Source organism: Pleurodeles waltl, chromosome 1_2 (assembly GCF_031143425.1).
Source record: "Pleurodeles waltl isolate 20211129_DDA chromosome 1_2, aPleWal1.hap1.20221129, whole genome shotgun sequence".
In the NCBI taxonomy this organism is placed as follows: Eukaryota; Metazoa; Chordata; class Amphibia; order Caudata; family Salamandridae; genus Pleurodeles; species Pleurodeles waltl.
The window spans coordinates 596466152-596488232 of record NC_090437.1 but is presented as its reverse complement, the minus strand read 5'-3'; the positions used below and the strand labels follow the sequence as shown (position 1 = coordinate 596488232).

At 48.4% G+C, this 22081-nt stretch overlaps 1 protein-coding gene across 1 annotated transcript in view; it reads right to left on the bottom strand.

The window, feature by feature from the left end:
• Positions 1–22081, bottom strand: part of NAA15 (N-alpha-acetyltransferase 15, NatA auxiliary subunit) — a 761793-nt gene that overhangs the window by 330382 nt on the left and 409330 nt on the right. The window lies entirely within an intron of this gene.

Below are 22081 nucleotides of genomic sequence, written 5' to 3'. Positions count from 1 at the left end.
CCTTAGCTCCCTCATCTTCAGATGGAGGTAAGGTGTGGTGTCGAGTTCCACCACATTCATCTCTGTATCAGACATTATTTTGCTAAAAGTTGGAAGACTTTTTAAAGAATCTAAAACTGTTTCTAGAATCTAATTTCAAACTTTTAACAAACTTTTAAACTCTAAAAGACAATGCTAAACAGGGACTTAACACACAAGGCCCTAGCAGGACTTTTAAGAATTTAGAACAATTTCAAATTGCAAAAATGAATTTCTAATGACAATTTTGGAATTTGTCGTGTGATCAGGTATTGGCTGAGTAGTCCAGCAAATGCAGAGTCTTGTACCCCACCGCTGATCCACCAATGTAGGAAGTTGGCTCTGTATGTGCTATTTCAAAGTAAGGAATAGCATGCACAGAGTCCAAGGGTTCCCCTTAGAGGTAAAATAGTGGTAAAAATAGATAATACTAATGCTCTATTTTGTGGTAGTGTGGTCGAGCAGTAGGCTTATCCAAGGAGTAGTGTTAAGCATTTGTTGTACATACACATAGACAATAAATGAGGTACACACACTCAGAGACAAATCCAGCCAATAGGTTTTGTATAGAAAAATATCTTTTCTTAGTTTATTTTAAGAACCACAGGTTCAAATTTAACATGTAATATCTTGTTTGAAAGGTATTGCAGGTAAGTACATTAGGAACTTTGAATCATTTCAATTGCATGTATACTTTTCAAGTTATTGACAAATAGCTACTTTAAAAGTGGACACTTAGTGCAATTTTCACAGTTCCTGGGGGAGGTAAGTTTTTGTTAGTTTTACCAGGTAAGTAAGACACTTACAGGGTTCAGTTCTTGGTCCAAGGTAGCCCACCGTTGGGGGTTCAGAGCAACCCCAAAGTTACCACACCAGCAGCTCAGGGCCGGTCAGGTGCAGAGTTCAAAGTGGTGCCCAAAACGTATAGGCTAGAATGGAGAGAAGGGGGTGCCCCGGTTCCGGTCTGCTTGCAGGTAAGTACCCGCGTCTTCGGAGGGCAGACCAGGGGGGTTTTGTAGGGCACCGGGGGGGACACAAGCCCACACAGAAAATTCACCCTCAGCGGCGCGGGGGCGGCCGGGTGCAGTGTAGAAACAAGCGTCGGGTTCGCAATGTTAGTCTATGAGAGATCTCCGGATCTCTTCAGCGCTGCAGGCAGGCAAGGGGGGGGTTCCTCGGGGAAACCTTCACTTGGGCAAGGGAGAGGGACTCCTGGGGGTCACTTCTCCAGTGAAAGTTCGGTCCTTCAGGTCCTGGGGGCTGCGGGTGCAGGGTCTCTCCCAGGCGTCGGGACTTAGGATTCAAAGAGTCGCGGTCAGGGGAAGCCTCGGGATTCCCTCTGCAGGCGGCGTTGTGGGAGCTCAGGGGGGACAGGTTTTGGTACTCACAGTCTTAGAGTAGTCCTGGGGTCCCTCCTGAGGTGTTGGATCTCCACCAGCCGAGTCGGGGTCGCCGGGTGCAGTGTTGCAAGTCTCACGCTTCTTGCGGGGAGTTTGCAGGGTTCTTTCAAAGCTGCTGGAAACAAAGTTGCAGCCTTTCTTGGAGCAGGTCCGCTGTCCTCAGGAGTTTCTTGTCTTTTCGAAGTAGGGGCAGTCCTCAGAGGATGTCGAGGTCGCTGGTCCCTTTGGAAGGCGTCGCTGGAGCAGGATCTTTGGAAGGCAGGAGACAGGCCGGTGAGTTTCTGGAGCCAAGGCAGTTGTCTTCTGGTCTTCCTCTGCAGGGGTTTTCAGCTAGGCAGTCCTTCTTCTTGTAGTTGCAGGAATCTAATTTTCTAGGGTTCAGGGTAGCCCTTAAATACTAAATTTAAGGGCGTGTTTAGGTCTGGGGGGTTAGTAGCCAATGGCTACTAGCCCTGAGGGTGGGTACACCCTCTTTGTGCCTCCTCCCAAGGGGAGGGGGTCACAATCCTAACCCTATTGGGGGAATCCTCCATCTGCAAGATGGAGGATTTCTAAAAGTTAGAGTCACTTCAGCTCAGGACACCTTAGGGGCTGTCCTGACTGGCCAGTGACTCCTCCTTGTTGCTTTCTTTGTTCCCTCCAGCCTTGCCGCCAAAAGTGGGGGCCGTGGCCGGAGGGGGCGGGCAACTCCACTAAGCTGGAGTGCCCTGCTGGGCTGTGACAAAGGGGTGAGCCTTTGAGGCTCACCGCCAGGTGTTACAGCTCCTGCCTGGGGGAGGTGTTAGCATCTCCACCCAGTGCAGGCTTTGTTACTGGCCTCAGAGTGACAAAGTGTAGGAAGTTGGCTCTGTATGTGCTATTTCAAAGTAAGGAATAGCATGCACAGAGTCCAAGGGTTCCCCTTAGAGGTAAAATAGTGGTAAAAATAGATAATACTAATGCTCTATTTTGTGGTAGTGTGGTCGAGCAGTAGGCTTATCCAAGGAGTAGTGTTAAGCATTTGTTGTACATACACATAGACAATAAATGAGGTACACACACTCAGAGACAAATCCAGCCAATAGGTTTTTATATAGAAAAATATCTTTTCTTAGTTTATTTTAAGAACCACAGGTTCAAATTCTACATGTAATAGCTCCTTCGAAAGGTATTGCAGGTAAGTACTTTAGGAACTTCAAATCATAAAAATTGCATGTATACTTTTCAAGTTATTGACAAATAGCTGTTTTAAAAGTGGACACTTAGTGCAATTTTTACAGTTCCTAGGGGAGGTAAGTATTTGTTAGGTTAACCAGGTAAGTAAGACACTTACAGGGCTTAGTTCTTGGTCCAAGGTAGCCCACCGTTGGGGGTTCAGAGCAACCCCAAAGTCACCACACCAGCAGCTCAGGGCCGGTCAGGTGCAGAGTTCAAAGTGGTGCCCAAAACACATAGGCTAGAATGGAGAGAAGGGGGTGCCCCGGTTCCGGTCTGCTTGCAGGTAAGTACCCGCGTCTTCGGAGGGCAGACCAGGGGGGGTTTTGTAGGGCACCGGGGGGGACACAAGTCCACACAGAAATTTCACCCTCAGCAGCGCGGGGGCGGCCGGGTGCAGTGTAGAAGCAAGCGTCGGGTTTTCAATGTTAGTCTATGAGAGATCTCGGGATCTCTTCAGCGCTGCAGGCAGGCAAGGGGGGGATTCCTCGGGGAACCCTCCACTTGGGCAAGGGAGAGGGACTCCTGGGGGTCACTTCTCCAGTGAAAGTCCGGTCCTTCAGGTCCTGGGGGCTGCGGGTGCAGGGTCTCTCCCAGGCGTCGGGACTTTAGGTTCAAAGAGTCGCGGTCAGGGGAAGCCTCGGGATTCCCTCTGCAGGCGGCGCTGTGGGGGCTCAGGGGGGACAGGTTTTGGTACTCACAGTATCAGAGTAGTCCTGGGGTCCCTCCTGAGGTGTTGGATCGCTACCAGCCGAGTCGGGGTCGCCGGGTGCAGTGTTGCAAGTCTCACGCTTCTTGCGGGGAGCTTGCAGGGTTCTTTAAAAGCCGCTGGAAACAAAGTTGCAGCTTTTCTTGGAGCAGGTCCGCTGTCCTCGGGAGTTTCTTGTCTTTTCGAAGCAGGGGCAGTCCTCAGAGGATGTCGAGGTCGCTGGTCCCTTCGGAAGGCGTCGCTGGAGCAGGATCTTTGGAAGGCAGGAGACAGGCCGGTGAGTTTCTGGAGCCAAGGCAGTTGTCGTCTTCTGGTCTTCCGCTGCAGGGGTTTTTCAGCTGGGCAGTCCTTCTTCTTGTTGCAGGAATCTGATTTTCTAGGGTTCAGGGTAGCCCTTAAATACTAAATTTAAGGGCGTGTTTAGGTCTGGGGGGTTAGTAGCCAATGGCTACTAGCCCTGAGGGTGGGTACACCCTCTTTGTGCCTCCTCCCAAGGGGAGGGGGTCACAATCCTAACCCTATTGGGGGAATCCTCCATCTGCAAGATGGAGGATTTCTAAAAGTTAGAGTCACCTCAGCTCAGGACACCTTAGGGGTTGTCCTGACTGGCCAGTGACTCCTCCTTGTTATTCTCATTATTTTCTCCGGCCTTGCCGCCAAAAGTGGGGCCTGGCCGGAGGGGGCGGGCAACTCCACTAGCTGGAGTGTCCTGCTGGGTTGGCACAAAGGAGGTGAGCCTTTGAGGCTCACCGCCAGGTGTGACAATTCCTGCCTGGGAGAGGTGTTAGCATCTCCACCCAGTGCAGGCTTTGTTACTGGCCTCAGAGTGACAAAGGCACTCTCCCCATGGGGCCAGCAACATGTCTCGGTTTGTGGCAGGCTGCTAAAACTAGTCAGCCTACACAGATAGTCGGTTAAGTTTCAGGGGGCACCTCTAAGGTGCCCTCTGTGGTGTTTTTTACAATAAAATGTACACTGGCATCAGTGTGCATTTATTGTGCTGAGAAGTTTGATACCAAACTTCCCAGTTTTCAGTGTAGCCATTATGGTGCTGTGGAGTTCGTGTTTGACAGACTCCCAGACCATATACTCTTATGGCTACCCTGCACTTACAATGTCTAAGGTTTTATTTAGACACTGTAGGGGTACCATGCTCATGCACTGGTACCCTCACCTATGGTATAGTGCACCCTGCCTTAGGGCTGTAAGGCCTGCTAGAGGGGTGTCTTACCTATACTGCATAGGCAGTGAGAGGCTGGCATGGCACCCTGAGGGGAGTGCCATGTCGACTTACTCGTTTTGTCCTCACTAGCACACACAAGCTGGCAAGCAGTGTGTCTGTGCTGAGTGAGAGGTCTCCAGGGTGGCATAAGACATGCTGCAGCCCTTAGAGACCTTCCTTGGCATCAGGGCCCTTGGTACTAGAAGTACCAGTTACAAGGGACTTATCTGGATGCCAGGGTCTGCCAATTGTGGATACAAAAGTACAGGTTAGGGAAAGAACACTGGTGCTGGGGCCTGGTTAGCAGGCCTCAGCACACTTTCAATTGTAAACATAGCATCAGCAAAGGCAAAAAGTCAGGGGGCAACCATGCCAAGGAGGCATTTCCTTACACAACCCCCCCCCAAACGAAAGAGGATGAGACTAACCTTTCCCAAGAGAGTCTTCATTTTCTAAGTGGAAGAACCTGGAAAGGCCATCTGCATTGGCATGGGCAGTCCCAGGTCTGTGTTCCACTATAAAGTCCATTCCCTGTAGGGAGATGGACCACCTCAACAGTTTAGGATTTTCACCTTTCATTTGCATCAGCCATTTGAGAGGTCTGTGGTCAGTTTGAACTAGGAAGTGAGTCCCAAAGAGGTATGGTCTCAGCTTCTTCAGGGACCAGACCACAGCAAAGGCCTCCCTCTCAATGGCACTCCAACGCTGCTCCCTGGGGAGTAACCTCCTGCTAATGAAAGCAACAGGCTGGTCAAGGCCATCATCATTTGTTTGGGACAAAACTGCCCCTATCCCATGTTCAGAGGCATCAGTCTGCACAATGAACTGCTTAGAATAATCTGGAGCTTTGAGAACTGGTGCTGAGCACATTGCTTGTTTCAGGGTGTCAAAGGCCTGTTGGCAGTCCACAGTCCAGTTCACTTTCTTGGGCATTTTCTTGGAGGTGAGCTCAGTGAGGGCTGTCACAATGGATCCATATCCCTTCACAAACCTCCTGTAGTACCCAGTCAAGCCAAGGAATGCCCTGACTTGAGTCTGGGTTTTTGGAGCTACCCAGTCCAGAATAGTCTGGATCTTGGGTTGGAGTGGCTGAACTTGGCCTCCACCTACAAGGTGTCCCAAGTAAACCACAGTTCCCTGCCCTATCTGGCATTTGGATGCCTTGATAGAGAGGCCTGCAGATTGCAGAGCCTTCAAAACCTTCCTCAGGTGGACCAGGTGATCCTGCCAGGTGGAGCTAAAGACAGCAATATCATCAAGATAAGCTGTGCTAAAGGACTCCAAGCCAGCAAGGACTTGATTCACCAACCTTTGGAAGGTGGCAGGGGCATTCTTTAAACCAAAGGGCATAACAGTAAACTGATAATGCCCATCAGGTGTGGAGAATGCTGTCTTTTCTTTTGCTCCAGGTGCCATTTTTATTTGCCAGTACCCTGCTGTCAAGTCAAAGGTACTTAGAAATTTGGCAGCACCTAATTTATCAATGAGCTCATCAGCTCTTGGAATTGGATGAGCATCTGTCTTGGTGACAGAATTGAGCCCTCTGTAGTCCACACAAAACCTCATCTCTTTCTTTCCATCTGTGGTGTGAGGTTTGGGGACCAAGACCACTGGGCTAGCCCAGGGGCTGTCAGAGCGCTCAATGACTCCCAATTCCAGCATCTTGTGGACTTCCACCTTGATGCTTTCCTTAACATGGTCAGACTGTCTAAAGATTTTGTTCTTGACAGGCATGCTGTCTCCTGTGTCCACATCATGGGTACACAGGTGTGTCTGTCCAGGGGTTAAGGAGAAGAGTTCAGGAAACTGTTGTAGGACTCTCCTACAATCAGCTTGCTGTTGGCCAGAGAGGGTGTCTGAGTAGATCACTCCATCTACTGTACCATCTTTTGGGTCTGATGACAGAAGATCAGGGAGAGGTTCACTCTCTGCCTCCTGATCCTCATCTGTTACCATCAACAGATTGACATCAGCCCTGTCGTGGAAGAGCTTAAGGCGGTTTACATGGATCACCCTTTTGGGGCTCCTGCTTGTGCCCAGGTCCACCAAGTAGGTGACCTGACTCTTCCTCTCTAGTACTGGGTAAGGGCCACTCCATTTGTCCTGGAGTGCCCTGGGAGCCACAGGCTCCAGAACCCAGACTTTCTGCCCTGGTTGGAACTCAACCAGTGCAGCCTTTTGGTCATACCAAAACTTCTGGAGCTGTTGGCTGGCCTCAAGGTTTTTGGTTGCCTTTTCCATGTACTCTGCCATTCTAGAGCGAAGGCCAAGTACATAGTCCACTATGTCCTGTTTAGGCTCATGGAGAGGTCTCTCCCAGCCTTCTTTAACAAGGGCAAGTGGTCCCCTTACAGGATGACCAAACAGAAGTTCAAAGGGTGAGAACCCTACTCCCTTCTGTGGTACCTCCCTGTAAGCGAAAAGCAGACATGGCAGGAGGACATCCCATCTCCTTTTGAGTTTTTCTGGGAGCCCCATGATCATGCCTTTTAATGTCTTGTTGAATCTCTCAACTAAGCCATTAGTTTGTGGATGGTAAGGTGTAGTGAATTTATAAGTCACTCCACACTCATTCCACATGTGCTTTAGGTATGCTGACATGAAGTTGGTACCTCTGTCAGACACCACCTCCTTAGGGAAACCCACTCTGGTAAAGATACCAATGAGGGCCTTGGCTACTGCAGGGGCAGTAGTTGACCTAAGGGGAATAGCTTCAGGATACCTGGTAGCATGATCCACTACTACCAGGATATACATATTTCCTGAGGCTGTGGGAGGTTCCAGTGGACCAACTATGTCCACACCCACTCTTTCAAAGGGAACCCCCACCACTGGAAGTGGAATGAGGGGGGCCTTTGGATGCCCACCTGTCTTACCACTGGCTTGACAGGTGGGGCAGGAGAGGCAAAACTCCTTAACCATGTTGGACATATTGGGCCAGTAGAAGTGGTTGACTAACCTCTCCCACGTCTTGGTTTGTCCCAAATGTCCAGCAAGGGGAATGTCATGGGCCAATGTTAGGATGAATTCTCTGAACAGCTGAGGCACTACCACTCTCCTAGTGGCACCAGGTTTGGGGTCTCTGGCCTCAGTGTACAGGAGTCCATCTTCCCAATAGACCCTATGTGTTCCATTTTTCTTGCCCTTGGACTCTTCAGCAGCTTGCTGCCTAAGGCCTTCAAGAGAGGGACAGGTTTCTTGTCCCTTACACAGCTCCTCCCTTGAGGGTCCCCCTGGGCCTAAGAGCTCAACCTGATAAGGTTCAAGCCCCAAAGGCTCAGTTCCCTCAGAGGGCAGAACTTCTTCCTGAGAAGAGAGGTTCCCTTTCTTTTGCTGTGTTGCAGTTGGTTTCCCAACTGACTTTCCTGTTCTCTTGGTAGGCTGGGCCATTTTTCCAGACTCCAGCTCTACTTTTTCACCCTGTGCCTTGCACTGTGCTCTTGTTTTCACACACACCAGTTCAGGGATACCCAGCATTGCTGCATGGGTTTTTAGCTCTACCTCAGCCCATGCTGAGGACTCCAGGTCATTTCCAAGCAGACAGTCCACTGGGATATTTGAGGAGACCACCACCTGTTTCAGGCCATTGACCCCTCCCCATTCTAAAGTAACCATTGCCATGGGATGTACTTTTCTCTGATTGTCAGCGTTGGTGACTGTGTAAGTTTTTCCAGTCAGGTATTGGCCAGGGGAAACCAGTTTCTCTGTCACCATGGTGACACTGGCACCTGTATCCCTCAGGCCCTCTATTCTAGTCCCATTAATTAAGAGTTGCTGTCTGTATTTTTGCATGTTAGGCGGCCAGACAGCTAGTGTGGCTAAATCCACCCCACCCTCAGAAACTAGAGTAGCTTCAGTGTGAACCCTGATTTGCTCTGGGCACACTGTTGATCCCACTTGGAGACTAGCCATACCAGTGTTACCTGGATGGGAGTTTGGAGTGGAACCTTTCTTGGGACAGGCCTTGTCTCCAGTTTGGTGTCCATGCTGTTTACAGCTATGACACCAGGCCTTTTTGGGATCAAAGTTTTTACCCTTGTACCCATTGTTTTGTGAAGAGGCTCTGGGCCCACCCTCCTGTGCAGGTTTTTGGGGGCCTGTAGAAGACTCTTTACTATTTTTAGTTTTGGTTGTCTCATCACCCTTCTGCTGGGGAGTCTTTGTGACCCCTTTCTTTTGGTCACCCCCTGTTGAAGTCTTGGACACCCTTGTCTTGACCCAATGGTCCGCCTTCTTTCCCAATTCTTGGGGAGAAATTGGTCCTAGGTCTACCAGATGCTGATGCAGTTTATCATTGAAACAATTACTTAACAGGTGTTCTTTCACAAATAAATTGTACAGCCCATCATAATTACTTACACCACTGCCTTGAATCCAACCATCTAGTGTTTTCACTGAGTAGTCTACAAAGTCAACCCAGGTCTGGCTCGAGGATTTTTGAGCCCCCCTGAACCTAATCCTGTACTCCTCAGTGGAGAATCCAAAGCCCTCAATCAGGGTACCCTTCATGAGGTCATAAGATTCTGCATCTTGTCCAGAGAGTGTGAGGAGTCTATCCCTACACTTTCCTGTGAACATTTCCCAAAGGAGAGCACCCCAGTGAGATCTGTTCACTTTTCTGGTTACACAAGCCCTCTCAAAAGCTGTGAACCATTTGGTGATGTCATCACCATCTTCATATTTAGTTACAATCCCTTTGGGGATTTTCAACATGTCAGGAGAATCTCTGACCCTATTTATGTTGCTGCCACCATTGATGGGTCCTAGGCCCATCTCTTGTCTTTCCCTCTCTATGGCTAGGATCTGTCTTTCCAAAGCCAATCTTTTGGCCATCCTGGCTAACTGGATGTCCTCTTCACTGGAGTTATCCTCAGTGATTTCAGAGTTGTTGGTCCCTCCTGTGAGGGAACCAGCATCTCTGACTATTATTTGTGGAGTCAGGGCTTGAGAAGCCCTGCTCTCCCTAAGTAGGACTGGAGGGGGGGAATTTCCCTCCAAGTCACTATCTTCATCCTCTGAGTTGCCATCCTCAGAGGGGTTGGCCTTTTCAAACTCTGCCAAAAGCTCCTGGAGCTGTACTTTGGTAGGTTTGGGGCCCATTGCTATTTTCTTTAGTTTACAGAGTGACCTTAGCTCTCTCATCTGTAGATGGAGGTAAGGTGTGGTGTCGAGTTCCACCACATTCACATCTGTGCTAGACATTATGCTTCTAAAAGTTGGAATACTTTTTAAGAAACTAAAACTGGTTCTAGAATCTAATTCAAACTTTTAACAAACTTTTAAACTCTAAAAGAAATGCTAAACAGGATCTAACACAAGGCCCTAGCAGGTCTTTTAAGAATTTAGAAAACTTTTCAAATTGCAAAAATCAATTCCTAATGACAATTTTGGAATTTGTCGTGTGATCAGGTATTGGCTGAGTAGTCCAGCAAATGCAAAGTCTTGTACCCCACCGCTGATCCACCAATGTAGGAAGTTGGCTCTGTATGTGCTATTTCAAAGTAAGGAATAGCATGCACAGAGTCCAAGGGTTCCCCTTAGAGGTAAAATAGTGGTAAAAATAGATAATACTAATGCTCTATTTTGTGGTAGTGTGGTCGAGCAGTAGGCTTATCCAAGGAGTAGTGTTAAGCATTTGTTGTACATACACATAGACAATAAATGAGGTACACACACTCAGAGACAAATCCAGCCAATAGGTTTTTATATAGAAAAATATCTTTTCTTAGTTTATTTTAAGAACCACAGGTTCAAATTCTACATGTAATAGCTCCTTCGAAAGGTATTGCAGGTAAGTACTTTAGGAACTTCAAATCATAAAAATTGCATGTATACTTTTCAAGTTATTGACAAATAGCTGTTTTAAAAGTGGACACTTAGTGCAATTTTTACAGTTCCTAGGGGAGGTAAGTATTTGTTAGGTTAACCAGGTAAGTAAGACACTTACAGGGCTTAGTTCTTGGTCCAAGGTAGCCCACCGTTGGGGGTTCAGAGCAACCCCAAAGTCACCACACCAGCAGCTCAGGGCCGGTCAGGTGCAGAGTTCAAAGTGGTGCCCAAAACACATAGGCTAGAATGGAGAGAAGGGGGTGCCCCGGTTCCGGTCTGCTTGCAGGTAAGTACCCGCGTCTTCGGAGGGCAGACCAGGGGGGGTTTTGTAGGGCACCGGGGGGGACACAAGTCCACACAGAAATTTCACCCTCAGCAGCGCGGGGGCGGCCGGGTGCAGTGTAGAAGCAAGCGTCGGGTTTTCAATGTTAGTCTATGAGAGATCTCGGGATCTCTTCAGCGCTGCAGGCAGGCAAGGGGGGGATTCCTCGGGGAACCCTCCACTTGGGCAAGGGAGAGGGACTCCTGGGGGTCACTTCTCCAGTGAAAGTCCGGTCCTTCAGGTCCTGGGGGCTGCGGGTGCAGGGTCTCTCCCAGGCGTCGGGACTTTAGGTTCAAAGAGTCGCGGTCAGGGGAAGCCTCGGGATTCCCTCTGCAGGCGGCGCTGTGGGGGCTCAGGGGGGACAGGTTTTGGTACTCACAGTATCAGAGTAGTCCTGGGGTCCCTCCTGAGGTGTTGGATCGCTACCAGCCGAGTCGGGGTCGCCGGGTGCAGTGTTGCAAGTCTCACGCTTCTTGCGGGGAGCTTGCAGGGTTCTTTAAAAGCCGCTGGAAACAAAGTTGCAGCTTTTCTTGGAGCAGGTCCGCTGTCCTCGGGAGTTTCTTGTCTTTTCGAAGCAGGGGCAGTCCTCAGAGGATGTCGAGGTCGCTGGTCCCTTCGGAAGGCGTCGCTGGAGCAGGATCTTTGGAAGGCAGGAGACAGGCCGGTGAGTTTCTGGAGCCAAGGCAGTTGTCATCTTCTGGTCTTCCGCTGCAGGGGTTTTTCAGCTGGGCAGTCCTTCTTCTTGTTGCAGGAATCTGATTTTCTAGGGTTCAGGGTAGCCCTTAAATACTAAATTTAAGGGCGTGTTTAGGTCTGGGGGGTTAGTAGCCAATGGCTACTAGCCCTGAGGGTGGGTACACCCTCTTTGTGCCTCCTCCCAAGGGGAGGGGGTCACAATCCTAACCCTATTGGGGGAATCCTCCATCTGCAAGATGGAGGATTTCTAAAAGTTAGAGTCACCTCAGCTCAGGACACCTTAGGGGTTGTCCTGACTGGCCAGTGACTCCTCCTTGTTATTCTCATTATTTTCTCCGGCCTTGCCGCCAAAAGTGGGGCCTGGCCGGAGGGGGCGGGCAACTCCACTAGCTGGAGTGTCCTGCTGGGTTGGCACAAAGGAGGTGAGCCTTTGAGGCTCACCGCCAGGTGTGACAATTCCTGCCTGGGAGAGGTGTTAGCATCTCCACCCAGTGCAGGCTTTGTTACTGGCCTCAGAGTGACAAAGGCACTCTCCCCATGGGGCCAGCAACATGTCTCGGTTTGTGGCAGGCTGCTAAAACTAGTCAGCCTACACAGATAGTCGGTTAAGTTTCAGGGGGCACCTCTAAGGTGCCCTCTGTGGTGTTTTTTACAATAAAATGTACACTGGCATCAGTGTGCATTTATTGTGCTGAGAAGTTTGATACCAAACTTCCCAGTTTTCAGTGTAGCCATTATGGTGCTGTGGAGTTCGTGTTTGACAGACTCCCAGACCATATACTCTTATGGCTACCCTGCACTTACAATGTCTAAGGTTTTATTTAGACACTGTAGGGGTACCATGCTCATGCACTGGTACCCTCACCTATGGTATAGTGCACCCTGCCTTAGGGCTGTAAGGCCTGCTAGAGGGGTGTCTTACCTATACTGCATAGGCAGTGAGAGGCTGGCATGGCACCCTGAGGGGAGTGCCATGTCGACTTACTCGTTTTGTCCTCACTAGCACACACAAGCTGGCAAGCAGTGTGTCTGTGCTGAGTGAGAGGTCTCCAGGGTGGCATAAGACATGCTGCAGCCCTTAGAGACCTTCCTTGGCATCAGGGCCCTTGGTACTAGAAGTACCAGTTACAAGGGACTTATCTGGATGCCAGGGTCTGCCAATTGTGGATACAAAAGTACAGGTTAGGGAAAGAACACTGGTGCTGGGGCCTGGTTAGCAGGCCTCAGCACACTTTCAATTGTAAACATAGCATCAGCAAAGGCAAAAAGTCAGGGGGCAACCATGCCAAGGAGGCATTTCCTTACACAAAGGCACTCTCCCCATGGGGCCAGCAACATGTCTCTAGTGTGGCAGGCTGCTGGAACTAGTCAGCCTACACAGATAGTCGGTTAAGTTTCAGGGGGCACCTCTAAGGTGCCCTCTGTGGTGTGTTTTACAATAAAATGTACACTGGCATCAGTGTGCATTTATTGTGCTGAGAAGTTTGATACCAAACTTCCCAGTTTTCAGTGTAGCCATTATGGTGCTGTGGAGTTCGTGTTTGACAGACTCCCAGACCATATACTCTTATGGCTACCCTGCACTTACAATGTCTAAGGTTTTGTTTAGACACTGTAGGGGTACCATGCTCATGCACTGGTACCCTCACCTATGGTATAGTGCACCCTGCCTTAGGGCTGTAAGGCCTGCTAGAGGGGTGTCTTACCTATACTGCATAGGCAGTGAGAGGCAGGCATGGCACCCTGAGGGGAGTGCCATGTCGACTTACTCGTTTTGTTCTCACTAGCACACACAAGCTGGCAAGCAGTGTGTCTGTGCTGAGTGAGAGGTCTCCAGGGTGGCATAAGACATGCTGCAGCCCTTAGAGACCTTCCTTGGCATCAGGGCCCTTGGTACTAGAGGTACCAGTTACAAGGGACTTATCTGGATGCCAGGGACTGCCAATTGTGGATACAAAAGTACAGGTTAGGGAAAGAACACTGGTGCTGGGGCCTGGTTAGCAGGCCTCAGCACACTTTCAATTGTAAACATAGCATCAGCAAAGGCAAAAAGTCAGGGGGCAACCATGCCAAGGAGGCATTTCCTTACAGCTACATAATGGTAAATCCGAACCTAGGCATGTTTGGTATCAAACATGTCTGAATCATACCCCAATACCGTTGCCAGTATTGGCTGATTGATTCCATGTGCTCTGGGAGTTCCTTAGAGGACTCCCAGCTTTGCTCCTACCAGTTTGCAGGGTTTTCCCCGAACAGCCCGCACTGCTGTCATCCTACAGACAGTTTTCTGCCTTTCTGCCCTCCTCCTGCTTGAGCAGCTCAAGCCCACAAAGGCAGAACACATGACTTCCTTTGGGAGAGAGAGGCAACACACTCTCCCTTTGGAAATACGGGTTAAATAGCTTGAGAGGGGTACCTTTCCCACACCACTGGTATGCTTTGAAGGGCTGTAAGGAAATGCCTCCTTGGCATGGTTACCCCCTGACTTTTTGCCTTTGCTGATGCTATGTTTTGAATTGAAAGTGTGCTGAGGCCTGCTAACCAGGCCCCAGCACCAGTGTTCTTTCCCTAACCTGTACTTTTGTATCCACAATTGGCACACCCTGGCATCCAGTTAAGTCCCTTGTAACTGGTACCCCTGGTACCAAGGGCCCTGATGCCAGGGAAGGGCTGCAGCATATCTTATGCCACCCTGGGGACCCCTCACTCAGCACAGACACACTGCTTGCCAGCTTGTGTGTACTGGTGAGGACAAAACGAGTAAGTCAACATGGCACTCCCCTCAGGGTGCCATGCCAACCTCACACTGCCTATGCAGTATAGATAAGTCACCCCTCTAGCAGGCCTTACAGCCCTAAGGCAGGGTGCACTATACCATAGGTGAGGGCACCAGTGCATGAGCACTGTGCCCCTACAGTGTCTAAGTCAAACCTTAGACATCGTAAGTGCAGGGTAGCCATAAGAGTATATGGTCTGGGAGTCTGTCAAACACGAACTCCACAGCACCATAATGGCTACACTGAAAACTGGGAAGTTTGGTATCAAGCTTCTCAGCACAATAAATGCACACTGATGCCAGTGTACATTTTATTGTAAAATACACCCCAGAGGGCACCTTAGAGGTGCCCCCTGAAACTTTAACCAACTACCTGTGTAGGCTGACTGGTTCTAGCAGCCTGCCACACTCGAGACATGTTGCTGGCCCCATGGGGAGAGTGCCTTTGTCACTCTGAGGCCAGTAACAAAGCCTGCACTGGGTGGAGATGGTAACACCTCCCCCAGGCAGGAGCTGTAAGACCTTGCGGTGAGCCTCAAAGGCTCACCCCCTTTGTTCCAGCACCGCAGGGCACTCCAGCTAGTGGAGTTGCCCGCCCCCTCCAGCCACGGCCCCACTTTTGGCGGCAAGGCCGGAGGAAATAATGAGAATAACAAGGAGGAGTCACTGGCCAGTCAGGACAGCCCCTAAGGTGTCCTGAGCTGAAGTGACTAACTTTTAGAAATCCTCCATCTTGCAGATGGAGGATTCCCCCAATAGGGGTAGGATTGTGACCCCCTCCCCTTGGGAGGAGGCACAAAGAGGGTGTACCCACCCTCAGGGCTAGTAGCCATTGGCCACTAACCCCCCAGACCTAAACCCGTCCTTAAATTTAGTATTTAAGGGCTTCCCTGAACCTAAGAATTTAGATTCCTGCAACTACAAGAAGAGGACTGCTGAGCTGAAAGACCCCTGCAGAAGAAGAAAAGAAGACACCAACTTCTTTGGCCCCAGTCCTACCAGCCTGTCTCCTGCCTTCTAAAGAAACCTGCTCCAGCGACACTTTCCCCAGGACCAGCTACCTCTGAATCCTCAGAGGACTGCCCTGCTTCAAGAGGAACAAGAAACTCCCGAGGACAGCGGCCCTGTTCCAAAAAGACTGCAACTTTGTTTCAGAGGAGCAGATTTAAAGACCCCTGCAATCCCCGCAAGAAGCGTGAGACTTGCAACACTGCACCCGGCGACCCCGACTCGACTGGTGAAGAAACAACGCTACAGGGAGGACCCCCAGGCAACTCCAAGACTGTGAGTAACCCAAGTTGTCCCCTCTGAGCCCCCACAGCGACGCCTGCAAAGGGAATTCCGAGGCTCCCCCTGACCGCGACTGCCTGACTCTGAAATCCCGACGCCTAGGAAAAGACCCTGCACCCGCAGCCCCCAGGACCTGAAGGATCGGAACTCCAGTGCAGGAGTGACCCCCAGGGGGCCCTCTCCCTTGCCCAGGTGGTGGCTACCACGAGGAGCCCCCCCCCCCCTTGCCTGCCTGCACCACTGAAGAGACCCCTTGGTCTCTCATTGAAAACCATTACAAACCCGACACTTGTTTACACATGGACCCGGCCGCCCCCGTGCTGCTGAGGGTGTACTTTTTGTGTGGACTTGTGTCCCACCCCGGTGCCCTACAATCCCCCCTGGTCTGCCCTCCGAAGACAAGGGTACTTACCTGCTGGCAGACCGGAACCGGGGCACCCGCTTCTCTCCATTGAAGCCTATGCATTTTGGGCACCACTTTGAACTCTGCACCTGACTGGCCCTGAGCTGCTGGTGTGGTGACTTTGGGGTTGCTCTGAACCCCCAACAGTGGGCTACCTTGGACCCCGATCTTAACCCCGTAGGTGGTTTACTTACCTGCAAAAACTAACATTACTTTACCTCCCCCAGGAACTGTGAAAATTGCACTGTGTCCACTTTTAAAACAGCTAAATGTGTTTTATGTAAAAAGTATATATGTTATTGTAATTATTTTAAGTTCCTAAAGTACTTACCTGCAATACCTTTCAAATGAGATATTACATGTAGAATTTGAACCTGTGGTTCTTAAAATAAACTAAGAAAATATATTTTTCTATAACAAAAACCTATTGGCCTGGAATTGTTTCTGAGTGTGTGTTCCTCATTTATTGCTGGTGTGTATGTACAACAAATGCTTAACACTACTCCTTTGATAAGCCTACTGCTTGACCACACTACCACAAAATAGAGCATTAGTATTATCTCTTTTTGCCACTATCTTACCTCTAAGGGGAACCCTTGGACTCTGTGTATGCTATTCCTTACTTTGAGATAGCACATACAGAGCCAACTTCCTACAAGGGCACATTTGGTGTCCTCCTTGCATAAACCAGTCTGCACCAGTTCAGGGACCTCCAGTCCCTGCTCTGGCCTGAAACTGGACAATGGAAAGGGGAGTTACCACTCCCCTATCCATCACCACACCAAGGGTGGTGCCTATAGCTCCTCCAGGTGGCCACTTGATTCTGCCATCTTGAATCCAAGATGGGCAGAGGCGCCTTGGAGCATCTGAGTGGCATGGTCAGGAAGGTGACGTGTCAGCCCTCTCCTGATGGGTGGTCACCCTGCTAGGTGAACAATCCCCCTTTTAGGGCTTTATAGGGTCTGCCTCTTGGGTGGGTCATCAAATTTGATGTGCAATATTTCAGCAGGACTCCTCTGCAACGTTTACTCTGACTTCTGGCCACTGGAACCGCAACTGGACTTCCCAGGAACCTACAATCTGCAGCTCTGCAACATTGTTACCCAGACTCCTTCCAGCAACTGCAACATTTCCCTAGCTGTGCATCTTCTGAGGCCGGCAAGTCTTCAGTATGCACCAAGAAGGAATCTCCCTTGAGTGGAGGAGTCACTCCCCTGTAGCCACTGGTACCAACTGCAATGACAGCTGGTTGCTTGGGTTCTCTCTCCTGCAACACAGGTGGTGGTCCTAAGTGGTCTCCTTGGTCCCCTCTATCAGCTGTCCAACTTTGGAGGTGGTGAGTCTTTGCCTCTCTTTGCAGGACGGTACCCCTGTGCACCACAACTCTTGCAGCTACCAAGGCATGTTGGCTCTTCTTCCAAGACAGACTCCTGTGCCTGCGAGTTGCCTGTGAGGGCTGCATCAACTTCTGCTTCTCCCCACTGCTGAGGGCCGTCTACGACTCCCCTCTTTGGGTTGAGTCCCCTTGGACCTTCCTTGTCCCCAGCAGCTCTGCAACTTCTCTTCTTGCCTTTGCCAAAGCTTGTTCGTGGTTTTTCAACACCACTGACGGACTGCAAATCTTCTTCTGACATTGACTGCATAACTTCTGGAACTCTTCCTCTGCTGCTGAGCTGCAAAGCCGACTCCTGGGCTTCACCATCGACCTGGACCTGCATCCCCAGAAGGGTGGGTAGTGGCTCCTGCCCCAACCGGACACTCCTAACTTGAACGGGACTTGGTCCCCCTCATTAGCAGGTCCCTCTTCTGTCTGGATCCATCTTCTGTTTCTCGCAGTCTTGCACAGTCCTTTCACAAAGTTTATCTGTGGGTTTGGGAAAAAAAACAGGTACTTACCTCCTTATCTCCTGGTTGCTGGGGTGGGGGGGGAGGGGGGGCAGCACTCTGGTACTTACCTTTTGGGGTTCCTAGTACCTCTAGCTCCCCTCTACAGATTCCACTTACTTGGGTGGGGGTCTGATCTTCGCATTCCATTTTTTTAGTATATGATTTGGCCTCCCCCAAGGTCTCCATTGTCTATTGTTACTTCACTGTTTTCTATTGCTTTTTATGCCCATTTCTGATTACTAAGGTGTATATAATAGTGTGTTTACTCACCTGCTAGTAGGGTATTGCCTATACAGTATTGTAGTATGTGTGTTACCATAATAAAGTAACTATTTTTGTTACACTTTGTGGTTCTTTCATGTGTGTAAGTGCTGTGTGACTATAAGTGGTATTGCATGAGCTTTGCATGTCTCCTGGATAAGCCTTGGCTGCACACCCACAGCTACCTCTAGAGAGCCTGGCTTCTTAGACACAAACTGCACCTCACTAACAGGGGATACCGGGACCTGGTATATGATGATAACATAGGTCCTCATCACACACTAAGCCAGCTTCCTGCAACTTCTATCTGTTGAGGACTTAAACCTAGTGTCTTTACATTTACTTTGAAGCCTAACCTATGTAGAAGTTGAATAACCTGTTGTGTTGAGAGGATATTGTGCCAAACTCATCCCCGTTTACGGAAAAATGCTCAAGTATGGGAAAACATGGGTGTGATTGCGGCGTGAATGCCAGACATTTGGTAAACTCCCCTGAAGCATTTGTCACTTCAAACTGTAACACTTTCAACTGATAATCAACTCCATTTAACACAAACCTCAGGTACTGTCAATGTGCCCAATGACAGGAATGTGGAAGTATGCATCAGTCAGGTAGAGTCCTATGTAGTTGCCTACCATCAGTAGCGCAGAATGACGTCTTAACGACTGACCAAGCGTCAGACTGGTGTAGTATCTGAGCACACTCAAGTGAAGTATCCAGTGTTGGTTTTAATGTTCTGCCATTTTTTGGGGTTAATGAAATAGGATCAAGAAAGTAAACTCTGCTCTTATTGATATAATGGTACAATTTCCATTGCAACAGTGAATTATTTTCTTCCATTAAGAGGCTGAGATGATCAACTTGTTTTCAGTGAGGCCGTAGCAATAGATTTAGAATGATGTTGTAAATGTACATACAAAACCTGTGGGCAATGGTCAGCGACACCCACTGATCTAGTGTTATTCCCTGCGGATGGGGAAGATCTAACCCTAACCTTTCTCTGATGGGTGTTGGGTTGCCGTGAAAAGAAGAGGACGGCTGCTGTTTAGCAGCAGAAATGCCTCTGTGTAGTGCACATTTGGTCTTCCCTCTTCTATTGCAACTAACGTTTCCTCTCGAATATTGTGGTTGCCAGGCAGAGGTGTCCTTCTTGAAAAGGTGTTTGCTGCAGCTGCCATGCTTGCTTTATAGTACCAGATTCTACATTAGTAGAAGGATGTGGCTGCTCTCTATGGAAAACTACCCTTTGTTGGTGTGGATTTTGTAGGGCCCCCAAAGCCTTTTCCATAGTCATTACTTTTTTTTATTTTATTCTTTTTTCCACCATCTCATCTCCGCGTGTGGTCCAAAGAGATGCACGCCACTGAAAGGTAAACTGATTAAGTGGTGCTGAACTTCTGTCCGGAACCGAGTGATTCTATGCCATGCACTGCATCATAGCAAGAGACTGGTAATGTGTTACCAGGCTATATCCACTGCATCCAGAGCACAGCACGTTGGCATTAGACATAATCCTGCCCTCGCCAAAAATGAAATTTGTGTTTTTTAGTATGTACTTGGGAGACCTTTCATCATTGACTGCCCCCTATTGATAACTATTGCACTTTGAGAGAAAATCCATTGATAGTGTGTTAAGCTACTGCTTATCTGCTCCAAAGCACACCCTTTCCAACTCCAACAATCTTTTTGCTTAGGTGAGTGAGCATCTTCTGTTCCTTCCACTAATGGCCTTTTCCCGACAATACAGGCAACTAAAATAACAGGTTCTACGTAACTCCTGATCCAAATGGAATTCTGTTGAACTGTATGTAAGGTATCTCCACCCTGGGTGTGATCACTCTGACCTTAACATAGTTTTGGAAGTTCTCCATTAAGCAATTCATCATAGTCTTCATCAGAGGTAAAAAGTATGTTCTCTTTTCCATTTTTGTCTATTTGTCTACCAAAATGTATTACTCTTCCTCCTTCGCATGTGGCTAAATATGAAGATCAGCTGCCCTGATGATTACTCCATGGTAAGCTACTACTATCAAGTGGGGAAGTCTTAACTTGGTAGGACTTCAAGGAATCATGTAATAATCTCATGCTTCTACTTGCTGCTCTGTGGGTGATGTATCCAGTACTTGGATCAATGTAAATTGTCCTGCCTTTCATCTGGTTGAGGTGAAGTATGATGGTCAGTGTCTCTTTGTGAATCTGTGCTTGCCATCAAATGGCTTTTATCTTTAAAGTCTGCCTCAGAGTCAATGGTGCTTGTAAATCCTATCAACTTCGAAAAGGAGTAAATCAACTTCACATTTCCATGACTGGGCCTTTGACATCAAATGGTGTAGAATAGAATTGGCAGGGTAGATTAGTGAGGGTTTTTTCAGCACTAGTACATCTGGCAAGGGGTGGTGCTCTATGACAGATCCTTGGCATGGGGGCCTGACTCCTTTCAAAGGCTATCCCCATAAGCTAAGATCCTATTTAAGTTACGAGGTTGTGTCCTTGCAGGCCGGGTTTGCTTTCCTAGATTTTTTTGTGGCTCAGGAATCTTGGTGTTGTAGTAGTACTGAGTACAGGTTTAGTTACGCAACTGGAGCTATTTGTTCACCTGAGCCTTCAGGTCTCACAGATTCTGAACTCTGCTCTTCATGTGCCTCTGCAATACCAGAAGGACACCCTCGAACCCCTAAAAATCATCAGTCTCGAAACCCTTGATGTATTCAGCCACCACATCAGAGTTTACCTAAGTAGAGTACTGGTGCTACATTTCTGCACGAGGACCTACTTTCGGTCCTTTTTGTGTCACGATTGTATTTTAAAAGCATAATGTGATGCACGCTTAACAGGTGCTTTCGTTGTGGCCCTTAGGAAGAAGGGTTACAAGCCAGATACTGGTGCAACAACAGAAACCTTGACCTATAGGAGGGGTAAAATATAAACTGTATGTTCCATAAACTCTTCAAAATGAACCATTCCCATATGACCTGACCCCCCCCCCCCACCATCCCCCTGTTTTTTCACAATGCTCATTTCCAAGGAGTCAAAAGTTATTCTTGTAATTTGAAATGTGCCCTTCCAAGTTTTCCTAGCTTTTCTTATTTCAAAATTTTGAATTGTGCAACAGAGCTGCTGAAACACACTGGAGCACACCTGCAGAAAGAATCCACTTTGAAATTTTAACTCTATTAAAAAAACTAAAAACACTTTAACATTCACAGCCAAACGCTGGGTGGCAGGAGTATGCACAGCATGAGGACTACAGCTACACAGAAATCTCACGTTACCAACTTTACTACAATGCAATACCAATAGTAGATAGTGAAATATACAAATGCAACATAACTCGAATTGTGAAACATTCCAAAAGCTGTTTTGTTTTACAAGTGCACCGACTTTAACTGTATCAGTATCTGATTAGTGAGTAATATTAAGGTAGCAATGTTATTGTAATACTCTACAGCAACATGTAACCACTGCACAAAGCAATCATATAAAACCTCTATCAAACTGACTTCTAAATGTCAAAATCCTTGAAACTTCAAATCTTGTGCTTTGTTATCCACAGCCACAAACGTATCCTGAGTAAATCCTTCTTAGCAAACACATTTAAAACATGTACTTCCTGAAATAATTCACCTACTATGCGGTATTTCAATAATCATTATTTTAGAATTCTTGATCACCATGTTCGGTAGCTACTTTAATTAGATTTAAGACCTGTTTCATCACATCTAAGTGAAAAGCTACAAACTTAACAGCTTGCAGTTTATCCAGAGCAAACAGTATTTTTTTTTAAATGGAGAGCAGGAACACCTACATTTTAGACTTTAGATATTATTGTTGTCAAAATCGATGTCAAATCGATCGAATACAATTCTCCGTGTAGAACAGTCAGCATAAGAAGGACAGGTAGACAAGATGTGTCCAAATATCACAGTACAAGAGCCTAAAACAATGTAAAAAATAATATGACAACTGTAGGAAGCAGAAGCACATTGACTGCTACTTTCAGGTATGTGCAAAATGCTTAGACCCTTGAAAATGATAGAGGTCCTCCATAATGGACTTGAACCTATTCAGCCACCA